General features: G+C 42.2%; 1 long non-coding RNA gene across 1 annotated transcript; it reads right to left on the bottom strand.

Moving 5' to 3' along the window:
- Positions 1-201: 201 nt before the first annotated feature.
- LOC116438466 lies at positions 202-14,591 on the bottom strand. The gene is made up of 3 exons (XR_004237762.1): positions 2,083-14,591; positions 1,643-1,833; positions 202-1,107 (listed from the first exon to the last, which is right to left on the bottom strand). It is a non-coding gene; the product is annotated as an uncharacterized LOC116438466 (long non-coding RNA).
- Between the last annotated feature and the right edge of the window lie 965 nt (positions 14,592-15,556).

Here is a 15,556-nt window from a genome sequence, read left to right as displayed (position 1 = left end):
CTGGGCAGTCAAAAGGCTACACCCAAGATGGACCCTGGGTCACGGGTTCTTCACACTTTCATAAGTTTGGTCCATTTGCATATCAGGGTTAATTCTCCAATTGTGAATTCAGTTAATGATGTAATTACCCCAAGTTTGCCCCTCATCTCAAGGCTTTAGTTTACACATTTTGGGGCCTGGTGTCCTTGAAGAGCAAACCTAGACAGGTTTGTTATGTCTAACCATCATGAGAGAGCATAGTTAACAGGCCACACAAAACTTCAGTTACACACTAGGCAGTACAGGATTTGAAAAATATAAGAGTTAAAACCCAAGGTATCATTATCTCAGTTACTTGTTCTTCTTCCTTCAAAACAAAGTGTCATTTCTTTTGCCACAATTAAGGTAAAATATCATTGCAACTTATTATCACTATGACTTTTACAACCATATGGAGGAAAATTTTTTGAAGCTAGTTTTGTACTTACTACTAATAAAGAAAAAAATCTATCTCCCACGATGTTTCAAAATAATGAAGTCTCACATTTATTTTTCTTGAACACTCATTCACACATTGTATTAAACTAATTTTCTTTCATTATTTCATCATCTGTGTGTAGATGAATTTTACAGTAGTAGTAAAACATTATTTGCATTTGCCATTAAAAGATGTTAGTACAATTATTATTTAATAACAAAAATAACCTATCATGGAAATGAATATTTTTGTTGAAGAGACCATGTTAAATAGTTTTTAGTCTAAAAACAAAGAAACAAAAATCAACTCCACATTGTATTGGACTGCAAAATGATTTTAAAGACCAAACCAGAAATACTGAAAATACATAAAAGCATTTGTGACGTAGAGGATTTATTCTCAGGCTCTGATCATCATTGCAGAAAGTAAGAAAGGAGGTATCAAGATGATGTGTGAAAAAAACAGGTGATGACAAATAATTCAGTAATTATTGCCAGATTGGTCCTGCAACACTTACCAGACAAAAAGTGCAAAAGACATCCAACTACTTCCATGCAAAGGGGAAAAAGCACAGGGTTTTAACGCATTCCTTCCAGCCTCCCATGCCATCCTGTCCTTCCCTTGGGTGGCTCCCAGGATATGTATGCTGACTGGTAGGCAAAAAAAGAGGAAAATTTCAAAGTTGTTCATGGCCAGGATCATCGCTGTCCTCCCTCCACAGGGCACCAGGCACTTTCCTTTTCCTCTCCCCACCCCGGAGATTTTGCTGGGCGAGCGGGTGCCAGGGTGCCCCCTCCACTCCTCCCTTCCTTAAAGTTCTTTCTGCCATGCAGTTCCCTACAGGGTAAAATTAGGGAAGGGTTTGCTGTCTCTGAGGATGCCTTGTCCCCCTCACACTGAAGGGAATAAGCCTAGAAAACACCTTCCTTTTCTCTGCCCTTTTTACTCCTTCCCCTCCCCATTTTCTTCTTGTTTTTCCCCCTTTTCCTTCGCTCCCCCGTTTTTCTCCCCCCCCCCCCCTCCTTCTTTTCCTTTTTTCCCCTTTTTTTTTTTTTTTTTTTTTTTTAACGCTGAGAAGGAAACAAATGGCGCGTTGCAGCCCGTGAGCGCAATTTGAGCGGTATGAGGGGGCGGAAGGGGCGCTGGAGGGAGCATGCACAGCATCGCACCCATGCACACACACACCGCCTTCCCGGAGCTCTGCTGGTCCTCAAAACTGTGCGAACGCTCCAGAAACTGCGGATAGGAGAAGCATTTGGCATGTCCTTGGGGAGGGGAGCGCCTGCCCAGGGCGGCTGCTCGAGAAAGGGGTGGGGAGGTTCTCTCGAGGATCTGCCTCCCTGAGGCTTCCCGGCCACTTCTTCAGCAGCTGAGAACTGTCATTTGAAACAAAATTTTAAAAATTTAATAAAACAAACCAACCAACAAACAAAACCCCTCCACAACACGCCGTCAAAACAACCATCCCTCTTCCCAAACAAACGGCAAAAAGAAAAACGTAAAAAACTCCACCCCCTCTCCCCAAACCCAATAACAGGGAAAGGAACAAAGAAAACCAACAAACAAAAAAATCCGCAACAGAAAAAAATCTAAAAAGAAAAAAAGTAATAAAAAAAAACAACTACCAAAGGAAAGCAGGAGGCAAGGAGGAGGAGGGCGGAGGAGCAAGTATGCCGTGAAGTCGCTCTCTCGTTTTGCTACAGCCTCCCAGAAGCTCGGGAACATCCTTCCTCACCAGGACGGGTCGGGTCGGAAAAGCCCTGTCAGTATAGACCTGACAGAGAAATCATCGAAATGTTATTATTATTTGTTTTAAAGCAGATGCTGTCACTCGTCTCCCCCTTCAAATCACTTGAAGCTGAAGGAGCTGTAAACTAAATTTTTTTAATGTGAGGCATAACATTAATGGTTGTAAATATCAAAATAGCAGTTTCTAGTTTGCTCTACAGAAAGTTTTTTACTCAAGCAGACTAAAATAGTTTGGAGAATAAAAGGCCTGAATAATTCAATACTAATAGCTATCACCCCCACCCAGCACAGTGCGCCACTTAGTTGCATGTATTGCATATCCATACTAAATAATGTTTGAATTACTGATTTGTTTTTCATATTTCTGTTTAGAAATCCAGAATGGTTTATAGATTGCAATTATTCCAGTGTTTGCATTGTTATTGTGATAAGAGGACCTGCTATGCAATGGCTGCATTGTAAAAATGACTTAGTTCAATGAGAAAAATTGTGACGCAAATCCCTGCACTTTTCTCCCCAAACTGTGATTTATTAAATTCAGTATGAAATACAGATGTAAAGACATTTTGCATTTTTTTTTCTTTTTTCTTCTGTGTTTTACCCCTAAGTGATTATAAACCCAGAAACTGTCCTGTTCCTTTCTTTCCGTAGTCCACTTCAATTGTGGTAGACTAATATAGTTAAATTATAATTTTTACATATATTTCCAATTTGCTTTCACTTTATATCTAATTACAACATTCTGCAGCATTTTGGAACTGACACCTCCAAAGCACTTTAGCAAAGATGCCAGGAAGATACTTAAATACTTCAGACACAAAATAAACACTTTTTTTTTTTAATATACATTGTATTAGGATAATAAATACAGTTCCCTGTATATTTAAATTTGTAACAGAAGTATAGATATTTTTAGTCAATCTCCTAATAATAAATAGCACAGCCTATATGATTCCAAAAGAAACTGCAAAAATTCAAATGCTGTTTTAAAAAATCACCAACTTTATTATGATTTAATCAAAAGTAACAACCACTTTTTCAGAAAACTACCACTATGGTTACTGATTAAATTAATAAGGGGAGAGTGGATGTGCATGTTTTTTTCCTTTTCTTTTTGCTAGCAAGAGATGTCTTTGCAAAACCAGGGTAATTTGATTTTATGGAAGTTTCAATTGTTAATCCAAACCACCCTGAATCTAAATCAATACATTTCTGCAAGGATTTTTCAACTGTTACTTTACTCTTTTGCTTCAATCAGAGCACCTGGGGCTTCCCAAACAGCCCTTTTCTGCTGTGTTTGTCAAGACAGATACAATGAGCTTGCCTGGGAAAAACCCTGGGCTTTTTGCAGGTATAGCAGCTCCTTTCTACAGAGAGGAGAGAGCTTGTAGAGAGCTGCCTGGCAGAGCACCAAACACTGTGTGAACTAAAGTGAGCTGTGCTGGCATCTCTAGGCCATGGGAGACTTTTTGTTTTGGTAAAAGTGCAGCTTGGGGAAGTTAATGGGAAAGGTCTGTCATGTCAGAATCACCCGCTCCTGGCAATGGCTTGAAAGTATTCAGCCAGGGGATACGTGGCTGCCAGAGCTGAGCGCATTAATACTTTTCATTATTTTGCAATTCTCCATTGAGAATGAAGGCTTCATTTCATCAATTGGGCAATCAAGGGCTGTATGAGATGTCTCCCCTGTGGGTGTCAGCAGACTGCACAACTGCTAGAAACTTTTCCTTCCTTTGGCCAGAGCAACATTTTTACCAAGTGTTAAAAAAAAAAAAGTTTTTAACTGCAGCCTGATTGTGCCAAAATGCACAGTAGTTTATGTTAGTTGTTGCAACCATAATCCTGTGAGGTTTGATAGGAAAAGTTTGCAGTGGTAGGGCTTTCACACCCCCAAAAGAAAAAATCACAAATAATGCCAGACAAGGTTTTAAGCTGTCTTCAGTTCTAAACAAATCACAGATATTCTTACAAAATATATATTCACAACAATTTAATTGTAAAGAAAAGACCCAAGAATACGAACACAAAGAAGAATTCCTTCTTCAGCAATACTCTGAAATTATGCTGTGGGTCAGTAGGATTCAATTTAACACAAAATAGCATGGGCAACAAGGATAGACATCACACAGATGAAAACACCAAAATGATTTCTGAAACTCCCATAGCAATTTTGTATGATTTCAGGAAAACTCTCCAGCAAGAGTAGTTTCATTCAACCCATGACCTGCCTTCCATATCAGTGAGAGGAGCATGGGGTACCACGGCTGGCACTATGCCCTTTGTAGCCCCTGGGAGGGGGTGGTGACAGGGAAGTAGTGACAAAAATCTTCATAAAAATATTGACGATCAGTTTTTCTTTTTTATTTTTTTTCTTTACAAAGCATCTGCTTTGCGCTACTTATAAATAATCTAAAAGCTGGAAAATTTACCTGTAGAAATCTAAGTTTTGAAAATTTCTGTGAGGTGATGGTCTAGAGAGGCTGCTGTGGACACTCCCTCTCTGTACTCTTCCTCTAGCAATAGAAAAACTTCACATACATCCATGTCTGGAAAAGAGGAATATGGTCTGTGTACCAAAATGAGTAAAATGTGGCAGGGTTTGGGTTGAGGGGCTTTGCCACAGAGCTGTGCAGACAAGTCCTACCTTCTCACAACAGTTTTCATGCTTTCCTTTTGATGTTATTCCATAGGAGGGAATGCGAACTAGTTACCTGACACAGGAACATGTTTTGGTTTGTAGGGGAAGTTTTTGTATAGAATAATGCATGTAGAATGGCAGAAATGAGATAAAAAAGACCAGGTTAATTAAATACAGTCGAATGCCACACAGGCTTCATTGCTTTTCTAAAAAAACAATCTGCAAAAAAAACCAAAGCACTGGTAAAATTCTACCATTTTACTAGATGAGCAGTTCGCTGTTTTTCTAGTCTTGCTTACATACAAGTGAAGAAAACCATTATTTCGTTGATGATCAGGATGCTGGAGCATGTTGGATTCTTGGTAGCATATACTGGTGGAGTGATAGCCACCCCTGAAGGGCCAGCACCAGGCAGCATGCCATCACCCTGCATGGGCTGGAGGTGGGGTGCCAGCACAGGCGGCCCCTGAACAAGTCACTCAGGGCTCACCCTGCAGCCAAGCTTCACTGGTCACCCACCTACCCCCTTCAGCAAGCAATGCACAAGTATCAGACAAGGAAAACACTTCTAAGGATGTATTTTACTTCTGGAGTAATTGTATTTTACTTCTGGAGTAATTGCTGACACCTTATCTCCACTCCGATTTTGTCACTGGGATTAGAGTGTTTCATACTGGAAACTGTGGGAACCTTTGTGGTAAGTTCACTTAGTTCTTATGGGTTTCTTACTTTCCACACATGAGCTGCTATGATTTGTTGAGGAATGGTTGGAGGATCAGGGACACGGGTCCCTGGAAGACCTGTACAAGCAAACACCTTTTTAGCTTGATATAAGCAGGCCTTTTGCTAGCTGCAGAAAAAGGAAATCGTGAGAACAGAAATCATGAGAATAAAGAAAGAAGGCAAGGACACAAACACAGTGTTCTTGACAATCCTGTTATAGATAAACAACAGGACGTGCTGACAAGATGTACTGACCATGAGAGATGAGGAAGAATCCTGATTTCCCAAATCGCAACATTAGCAGTACGTGCAAAATGTAGCTTTTTACCCAGCGTCAATAGAGAAGTGACAAGTATGCATATTTGAGTGTATAAAAGCAGAGTCTTGATTTCAATAAACCGAAGCTTGCATTATCAATCACACTGATTGTCTGCATGTCTTCCCTCACCGGAGTCAACAAGATGGCGCCTGAACAGGGATAGCTCTTATCTCATTCTCACTGACCGAAACGAGAGACAGGAGAAGCACCGGTAGCAGAGACCGGAGGGCAGAAGATTGGCTGCTGCAGGCAAGCGTCTGATCTGTGCCTGGACTGACCTACAGAGGGGTCCGTCGTGTGGCTGACAAGGGCTAACCTGAAAAGGCTGCACAACTCCTGTCGACAGGGAAAGCGTTAGGACACAGGTATGGAAACAGAGGTGGCCCTTGATTTATTTTTATGCTTTTTAGAAAAGCAGGGAGTTAAAGAGATAAACCTTTGTAAGGATTTAAATGGGTTAGTGGCGTTCGGGAAAAAGCAAGGGTTCTTTAAGGACCCAAGATTGCTGTTCCACGAACACCAATGGCAAGAATATGGTGCTTGTTTATGGAATCTAGTTATAGACGACAATAAAGAAGCTAAAAAGTTAATGAAGCCATGGAGAGCAGTAACTAATTGCCTCAAGCAGTATCATGTTGAAAAACAGGTAGCAGCAGTTGCAACTGCCCACCTAGAAGGAAAAGACCCCCCACCTGGTATGATGTCATTAGGAAGTGATTATGTCCCCGTGTCTCCAACAATGAATACTATAGTTGTTCGACCTCCTACAGAGAAGGCTGAGATGTCAGGGGGAACAACAGGGAAAGGGTCTAAACCTTGGAGGAAGAAAGTGAGCTATCAGAAAGTGAAGAACTAGAGCAGGAAGCAACCAGATACCGTAAAAGTCTTGTCCCTACTAACAGCATTAATAGCAAAGAAAAAATTAAGGCATGCCAAATCCCAAGTACACTAGTTAATCAAGTTAATTGGAGGAACATAGCAAAAGCAGCTCTTGAGCATAAAGACTATGAACTCGTAGAATCTATCGGAGATCCGTTAGTTTTCCCTGTAATTTATCAGATGGATGGAGAAGGTATAGCAGGAGAGTATAATCCTGTGGACTGGAAGTTGTTAACTCAGCTACGAGGCACAGTCAATGAGTCAGGGCTGCACAGTGAACCAGCTAAGCAGATGTTAAACTATGTATGGGGAAGTGGGATTCTCTGCTCAGATGATATTAAAACTACTGTCAGAATGATTATGACTCCGTCACAAGTAATGTGGCAGGCACATTGGAATCGGCTTTGTGATGCCTCTGCTAATATGCCCTGTGATCCACAGGATCCTTTAAATGGGGTCACAGTAGAGCAGCTTATGGGAATTGGGCAGTTTGCCAGAGTTGAAATGCAAGTACAAGTGGGGCCAGAAAGATTATTGGAAGCTATGCGACTTGCACAGCAAGCTATGTCCTATATAAAAACAACACCCCCTCAGCCCTCCTACCTATCGATCAAGCAAGGAAGGGACGAGTCATTTGCAAGCTTTGTCGATAGAGTTACTAATGCTATAAACAATTCTCATGCACAAGAATGGATGAAAGGAGCATTGTTAAGGCAGTGCATAATGGAAAATTGTAACTCTGCCACCCAATCCATAATAGTTACATTGCCAGCAGATGCACCAGTAGAGCTGATGCTAGACAGAATGAGCCAAGTGCCAGTAGGGCTTGTGGAAGCTGTTAAAGAGTTAGGGAAAGATCTAGTGCACACCCAAAATCAAGCTTTTGCAGCCCTCGCCCCATTGAAAGGAGCAGAAGCACCGAGAAGCGGGTCTAGTAATAAGCCCAAAGATATCAAATGCTTCCAATGTGGTTGCAAAGGACACATGAGATGACAGTGTCAAGTCCAACAAGTGTGGTGTCGTAATTGCAATGTCAACACTCACTCCACGGAAGCCTGCCGGAAAAACCCAGGAAACGGGAGACTGAGCGCAAAGGGTCGCAGCGCGCTGACACCGACAGCGGCCCCAGCAGTAGCAATGCCAGCCTCCGCAGCTCCCTACAATCTGCCAAATGCCTGTGGCCTGCAACTCAGGGAAGCCTCAGCCTGGACTTGGCAACAGCAATAGATGTGACTTTAATTGATGACCAGCCCCAGAAAATTCCAACAGGCATAAAAGGGCCATTAGTCATCAATGGGCAGTGTCACGAAGCCCTATTGTTAGGTTGCTCTTCTAGTAGCATGAAAGGACTCTTTATATTACCTGGTTTAATTGACAAAGACTATGAAGGAGAAATTTACATCATGGTCCAAACTCATTTTCTACCCATGCACATCCCAGCACAAAGTAAAATTGCTCAGTTAATAATACCTTTGCCTCAACTCACTGCAGCTGCAGCCAAGGGAGCCCCAGAGTGAGGAGCAGGAAATTTTGGTTCAACTGGGAGTCTTGCTCTTCTTACCCTCCCGCTAGCTCGGCAGCCAGTTGCTACTGCTGTGTTCACTCATGGCAGCGACACCCTGACGTTATCTGCTCTCTTAGACTCTAGAGCAGACTTAACAATAGTTGCCAGCACATGCTGGCCTCCGCATTGGCCCCTTCAGTATGCAGCAGGAGGAGTCAAAGGTGTCAGAGGCACTGCGTCAGTGCAACACAGTCGAAATCGAATTCAAGTTATACTGGATGGATGCACTGCATCTGTTATAGTCACAGTGATGCCTCTGCCTGAGAAAGTCAATGCTTTAATAGGAAGAGATGTGCTCAGCCAGTTAGGTTTTGTATTAACCACTGAAACACCTTTTTGATAGCGGCCGCTGCATTGACTTTCCCGATACCTCTGCACTGGCTCACAAATGGCTCCGTGTGGATCGAGCAGTGGCCGCTTAAAAGGGAATGTCTGCAACAAGCCCATGCATTAGTGCATGAACAGCTGAGCCAAGGACATTTGCAACCATCTACGAGTCTATGGAATACTCCTATCTTTGTGATCAAAAAGAAATCAGGGAAGTATTGGCTATTGCATGATTTGCGTGCCATCAATGCACAAATGCAAGCCATGGGAGCCCTGCAACCTGGTCTTCCTAACCCTGCAGTTGTGCCCGAGAATTGGCATTTGTTAATAGTAGACTTAAAAGACTGCTTTTTTACTATACCGTTACATCCTAATGACATGCCTCGTTTCACCTTCACCCTCCCTGCTATAAACAGGGAAGGACCTGCCTCTTGATATGAGTGGACAGTGCTTCCGCAAGGAATGAAAAACAGCTCCACCTTGTGTCAAATGTATGTTGATGCTGCACTGAAGCCAGTTCGGGCGCATTGGCCAAAAACTATTATTTATCATTACATGGATGACATCCTTGTCGCTCAGCAAGACCCAATTACCCCCCAACAAGAACTCTTGCTCACCAATCAGTTAAAACAGTATGGCTTGATTGTTGCACTAGAAAAAGTTCAGAGTACACCTGTTTGGAAATACCTAGGGTGGAGCATTACCGAAGTGCAGATCAAGCCACAGAAACTGACAATTCAAACCAATCTTAAGACTCTGCGAGATGCACAAAAGCTCAGGGGTGACTTGCAGTGGTTACGGCCAGTTGTAGGTATCAGTAATGAAGACCTAGAGATGCTGAGACCTCTGCTGAGAGGGACTGATCCCTCTTTGCCAGTTCGGCCCACACCAGAACAAATCGACACTATCCAGCGTATCAGTACTGTTATTGCAGATAGAGCAGTTGATCATATGGACGCTGATCTTCCAGTCGATTTTACTGTCCTCCACGGAGAGAGTCAACTTATCGGTGCACTGACTCAGTGCAAAAAGAAAACGGGGGAGCAAGTTAGGGTCCTGGAGTGGATGTTCACAAGCCTACAGCCCAAAACAACATTGCAACAAAATATTGATAATGTGGCAGAATTAGTACAGAAAGGCCGCAACTGCATAATACAAGTCACTGGGCAAGAGCCAGGAACGATTTATTTGCCAATGAAATGAGATGAGCTTGATTGGTACTTGCAACACTCTCAAGCTCTACAAATCAGCCTGTTAAGCAATGCCCAGCAAATTGAAGTACAACCGCTTAAGGCCCCTGTACTGAAATGGATGGCTCAGCATACATGGATTCAGATTCCCAAAAGAAGTAAACAACCACTACGAGAAGCAGTAACAGTATTCGCCAACGCCGGAAAGAACTCCCGACAAGCAGCTGCAACGTGGCAAGTTCAAGGTCAATGGTGTCATCAGATACTAGAGGCTGAACCAGGAGACTCTTGAATTAGCTGCTCCTGTGGTCTGGGCATTCAAGCGGTGGTTGACTGTTAAGCTCAATGTAGTGTCAGACTCTTTATATGTTGCTGGCATCGTAGAACAAATAGAGGATGCTAGGATAAGAGACATAAGCAACAGACGCCTGTTTGAACTACTGCGTCAGCTCCAAGCAGCCATTGGTCAGAGAACATGTGCCTATCCTATAATACCTATCAGGAGTCACAAATGGACAGAGGGCCTGGGCAAAGGGAATGCTTATGCAGACCAGTTAGTCTCAGTGACAGTGCCGTTGAGTGAATTTGCAAAAGCACGAGAAGCCCATAACACATTCCACCAGAATGCCAGAGGCCTTCATAGACAGTTTGATGTTACCATGGAGGAAGCCAAGGGAATAGTACAGGCATGTCCAACATGTAGCCATCATGGCCCGGGTCTCGGTGTTGGGGTTAATCCTTGAAGCTTAGGCCCGAACGAAATATGGCAAATGGATGTGACCCATGTTCCTGAGTTTGGCAGACTGAAGTATGTGCATGTCACCATAGACACTTGCAAGTTTATATGGGCAACAGCACAGACAGGCGAAAAAGCCCTTCATGTGATATGACACCTGACCAGCTGCTTTGCCGTGATGGGTGTACCAGAACAGATCAAGACAGACAGTGGTCCTGCTTATACTAGTGAGCAACTCCGCAAGTTCTGCCAGCAATGAAGTGTGCGACACGTCACCGGAATCCCTCATGTACCCACAGGGCAGGCCATTGTAGAGCAAGCTAATCAAACACTGAAGTTATATCTAGCTAAGTTCAATGACATTCCAGATGTGCAGGAGAAATTAGCAAAAACCCTGTATGTGTTAAATTACTTGTGTTTGTTTGGAGACAGTGATGCTGCACCCGCTTACCTTCATAGTGGTATTACAGAAGCAAAGAAGAAATTAGTAAAACCTTTTCATGTGATGTAAAGGCACCCAGCTACAGGGATCTGGCAGGGGCCCGCTGAAGTTCAATACACGGGTAGCGGTTACATGTGTGTGCTTACTCCAGCAGGACCCTTGTGGGTACCCAGCCATTGGGCCTGCGCAGCGACAGAATCTGACGCAGTCAACGCTGACACTGGAGCCCGAAGCAGTCCGACGTGAACAGGAGAGACTGAAAAGAGCCATTGTGCCTTATGTATATAGACTGCAAGCTTTACTTGGAGTTAGGGTGCACTCTATAGCACCAGAAAGAATAGCAGAATTGCTTACATATGATCCACTTAAGCCAGGAATAAATCCTGATCCCCGGTTTAGTCAAAGATACGATGACTGCCTTAGCTGCGGTCGAATAGCCTGTAGGGCTTGGGTCAAAATACTTTCTGGACGTTGTAATAGAAGAATTTGGATACACCAAGGAATCGCATTAGTTCCTTGCTGCACCAGGTGTTAGCACGACCGAGAAAACTGGTTTCAAGCTTTAGAAAGTTATATCAGCCACTCGGTTGAACAATCTTTGACTCCCATTGAAAGCTTGGCCACATGGCAGCGCCTCTTACTTGTTTGGCTGGTACAGCAAGGTACAAAGCGGCTGGAAGAGTTTAATAGGTCCCGCATATTAGATTTACAGTGTGGAAAAGAAGTTAGCATTCCCGTCCTACATGAAGTACTAGAAGATGAGTGGGATGCAGAAAAACGTAAATGGGAAAATATTAATTTGTCTCAGTATAAAATTCATCATTGTTAGTGCTTGCTTGATATCTAGCTCCCAAGCATGGGTCCCAGCACAGCCAAAGACAAATATTTGGGTGGCTATAGCTAACCTAACCAAACAAGATGCTATCTGCCTATCTCTTTCTTCTCCCGGAAATCCTTTTTCCACTTGCTTAGTAGGATGCCAACAGATGCTTGGCCATGTCCAGCAGATCCTGACCTGTAATGTGACTAATCCATCATTCACAGTCGACCATTGGGATCAGTGGGCACCTCACTTGCCTATTGCCCCTGTAGAACTGCAAGAATTAGAATTATTAGGATCTGTAAAGGCAGACGCTTGTGTTATGTTTAATTGGAAAAGTAGCACATGTCAGAAGAAAGGCTGCAGTATATCTGTCATTAATGTAAATTCTAGCCTACCAGTGTACGGCAATAGTTCCATTTGGTGCAATTATACTGCTACAAAACTGTCCATATCTACTAACACCCCTCTAGCTCTACCATCTGCCTAATTTTTGATTTGTAGTGATTGAGCATGGCTAGGAATTCCCTCTCGATTGAGAGGTGGACTGTGTACAATTGGCAGGCTGTCTTTGCTAACACCAAATACATCAATGATTTTGAAAATGACCCGACATCACCGAGTAAGGCGTATGGCTCATCAGTTCACAGCTGAATGCTGAGATAATGTTAAATTTTGGTCCCCTGGAGCCATAATAAGCGCGTCTGTTTTAACCCCTGGAGTTGCTTCTGCCGGAGCCCTTGGCATGCTAAACAAGCTAGGCTGTTGGCTTGCTAAGCAAACTAATGCAACGTCAAAGGCATTATCAGACCTCTTAGTAGATGTGGATTCAGTGAGGCATGCTACTTTGCAAAACCAAGCTGCGATTGATTTTCTGTTATAAGCCCAAGGACATGGTTGCGAAGATTTTGAAGGAATGTGCTGTATGAATTTATCTGATCATTCCCGATTGATTCACAGGCAGATAAATGAGTTGCATCGATTAACCACACAATTGCAGAAAGAAGATGGTTTTGGCTTAGAGGGATGGTTGAAATCACTAGGCTTAGGACCATGGTTAGTTTCACTGGTACAACACTTGATCACCGTAGGACTACTAATATTATTAATAATATGTGCTTACCTTGCCTGTGCCAATGCCTGCAAAGAATGATATACAAAATCCCTACATCTGTGACGAACCAGGTATTGCTTGCACAAAAAGGGGGAGTTGTTGAGGAATGGTTGGAGGATCGACATGGGTCCCTGGAAGAGCTGTACAAGCAAACACCTTTTTAGCTTGACATAAGCAGGCCTCTTGCTAACTGCAGAAATCAGCAGGCCTTTTGCTAGCTGCAGAAAAAGGAAATCGTGAGAACAGAAATCATGAGAATAAAGAAAGGCAAGGACACAAACACAGTGTTCTTGACAATCCTGTTATAGATAAACAACAGGATGTGCTGACAAGATGTACTGACCATGAGAGATGAGGAAGAATCCTGATTTCCCAAATCGCAACATCAGCAATATGTGCAAAATGTAGCTTTTTACCCAGCGTCAATAGAGAAGTGACAAGTATGCATATTTGAGTGTATAAAAGCAGAGTCTTGATTTCAATAAACCGAAGCTTGCATTATCAATCACACTGATTGTCTGCATGTCTTCCCTCACCAGAGTCAACAAGAATGATTATTATCATTATCAACAACAGCAATGTAAAACAAACCTTTATGTTTTGCAAATCCACACCTTCCTGAAGAGACAAGTTTTTCCCTCTTACAGGTCAAAAGGGATAAAACAGAAATATTGTAGGATCCCCTTGTTAAAATATTGAGTGTTTATTATTATCCTATTTTTTTCCCAAGAGGCTCTTCTTACATATTCAGAACCATTTATTACAAGTGAATTGTCAGTCAGCAAATGCAGAAAAAATTCCCAGAAATGATACTGGACTGACATTGAGGGGCATTGAAATCCTTTATCCACACACCAGAGCTGATGGAAGCTCTCAGCCACTTCTGCTTGCCATAGTATCCCCAAAAGTCTCAAGCAAATGGCTGCAGCCCCTTGGTAGTCCCATGTGATGTGCCATGAACATGACACAGCCTAAAAAAATTAGAACCAAACCCACTTACTAACAATGTCAAATTCTCAAGTCAGCTAAGTAACATCACAACCTGTTGCTGGGGTTAGCCCTGCAGCCAGCAACAAAGTACACCTACAGCCACAGGAAACGGAAGGCTCAGTTCCTCCTCTTCTTTTTTAAAATCTATTTTTTGAATAGTTTTTATTTAGTTCACTTTGCAGAGCTCATTCAGAGTCTGTAAGGAATTGTTTATTTTGTAAACCTATAGATGTGCAGAGTACTGTAATGATGCAATTCAAAATTAAGAAAACCAACCTTTTTGCTTTGATAAGTCAGACTTTGTTTAAAATTATTTGGGGTTAAGCAGGTGATTAAAGGTACAGAAGGATATGGCTCAATTATTGAACTCTCTGAACTTTGATTAGGCAGATACAAGAGCATTTTCAGTTTAATAATTAAGTTTACTTAATTATGCTTAATTAAATATACTTCAGCTAAGCATACTTAACGATGCTTAACACAAAACATGAGTAATTCTGCTGCCTTCATCAATGCATATATTTGAGTCACTTGCAGGAAAACAAGGAGATATTGATGCCTTAGCTTTTAACCTTTATATTTTTCAAATTCTGTACTTCTTGATGTGTGACTCTGAAGTTTCTTGCAGCCTGTTAACTTCTGCTCTCTCATGCTAGGTAGACATAACAAAGCCTCTGCAGCCCTGCTTTCCAAGGACACCAAGACTGTCCTAGGCCGAAAATACAAACCAAAGAGCCACTAATGGGGGGGTAAGCTCAGGGGAAAACTGAAGCTTTAATTGGAGAATTAACCCTGCTATGCAAATGAACCAAACCTATAAAAGAGTGAAGAACTTGTGACCTGGGGTCCATTTTTGAGAATAGCTTCAGGGTCCCCAGGGTGTACGTTTGAAAGCCTTTCAAATAAATACCTCTTTTAATCCTTTACTCCTGTCTAGTCTCTGTTTCTAGGAGGCCTCTTAAGGCATTAATGTTGCCACTGCATTTTCCAGTCAATTCCAAAAGAAACTGGCAACAAATGGACTGCCTTCAGCTTTTGGTATATATTTATATATACCACTCTTGTGGCCAAAGGCTTATTTTTCTCAAAATATGAACTTGTTGAATGTGGGCCATTTGGTAGTATAAAGCATATACAATGTAATGGCTAAAAAGGATCTTAGCAACTTTAACTAACTGAAAATTTGACTCCACTGGTATTTTTGGTTCCTTCTTGGGGTGACATAGGAATAATTAAAAATAAAACAAAAATTCAGAGTCAGCCAATTATTTTACATTTCAATGATCAATGTTCTCTGTTTTGGACCACTGAGGTTGGCCATGTAGATCTACTCCCTCACCCAGAGGTCTCACAGTTAATTCACACATCATTGAAAATGAAAATACATGAAAAATTATTTGAAAACCATTATAAAATTAATTTTTGTCTTTGAAAATTGGGCTGTCGGTAGGTTACTCGTTCTTACACTGCTGAGATCTTTGTCCTGAAAAGATGGTTGTCTATGCTTAGAGTGATGTATCAAAGGCTTTCCATGAGCTGTAAATCTCAAAGCAATGCACAAGAAGCTGGCTGTTAACATCGATGCACTGATGTGTTCTAGGTGCAGCA

Source organism: Corvus moneduloides, chromosome Z (assembly GCF_009650955.1).
Source record: "Corvus moneduloides isolate bCorMon1 chromosome Z, bCorMon1.pri, whole genome shotgun sequence".
NCBI classification, from domain to species: domain Eukaryota; kingdom Metazoa; phylum Chordata; class Aves; order Passeriformes; family Corvidae; genus Corvus; species Corvus moneduloides.
The sequence above is the reverse complement of the archived record's forward strand: the minus strand, read 5'-3'. Positions and strand labels throughout refer to the sequence as shown.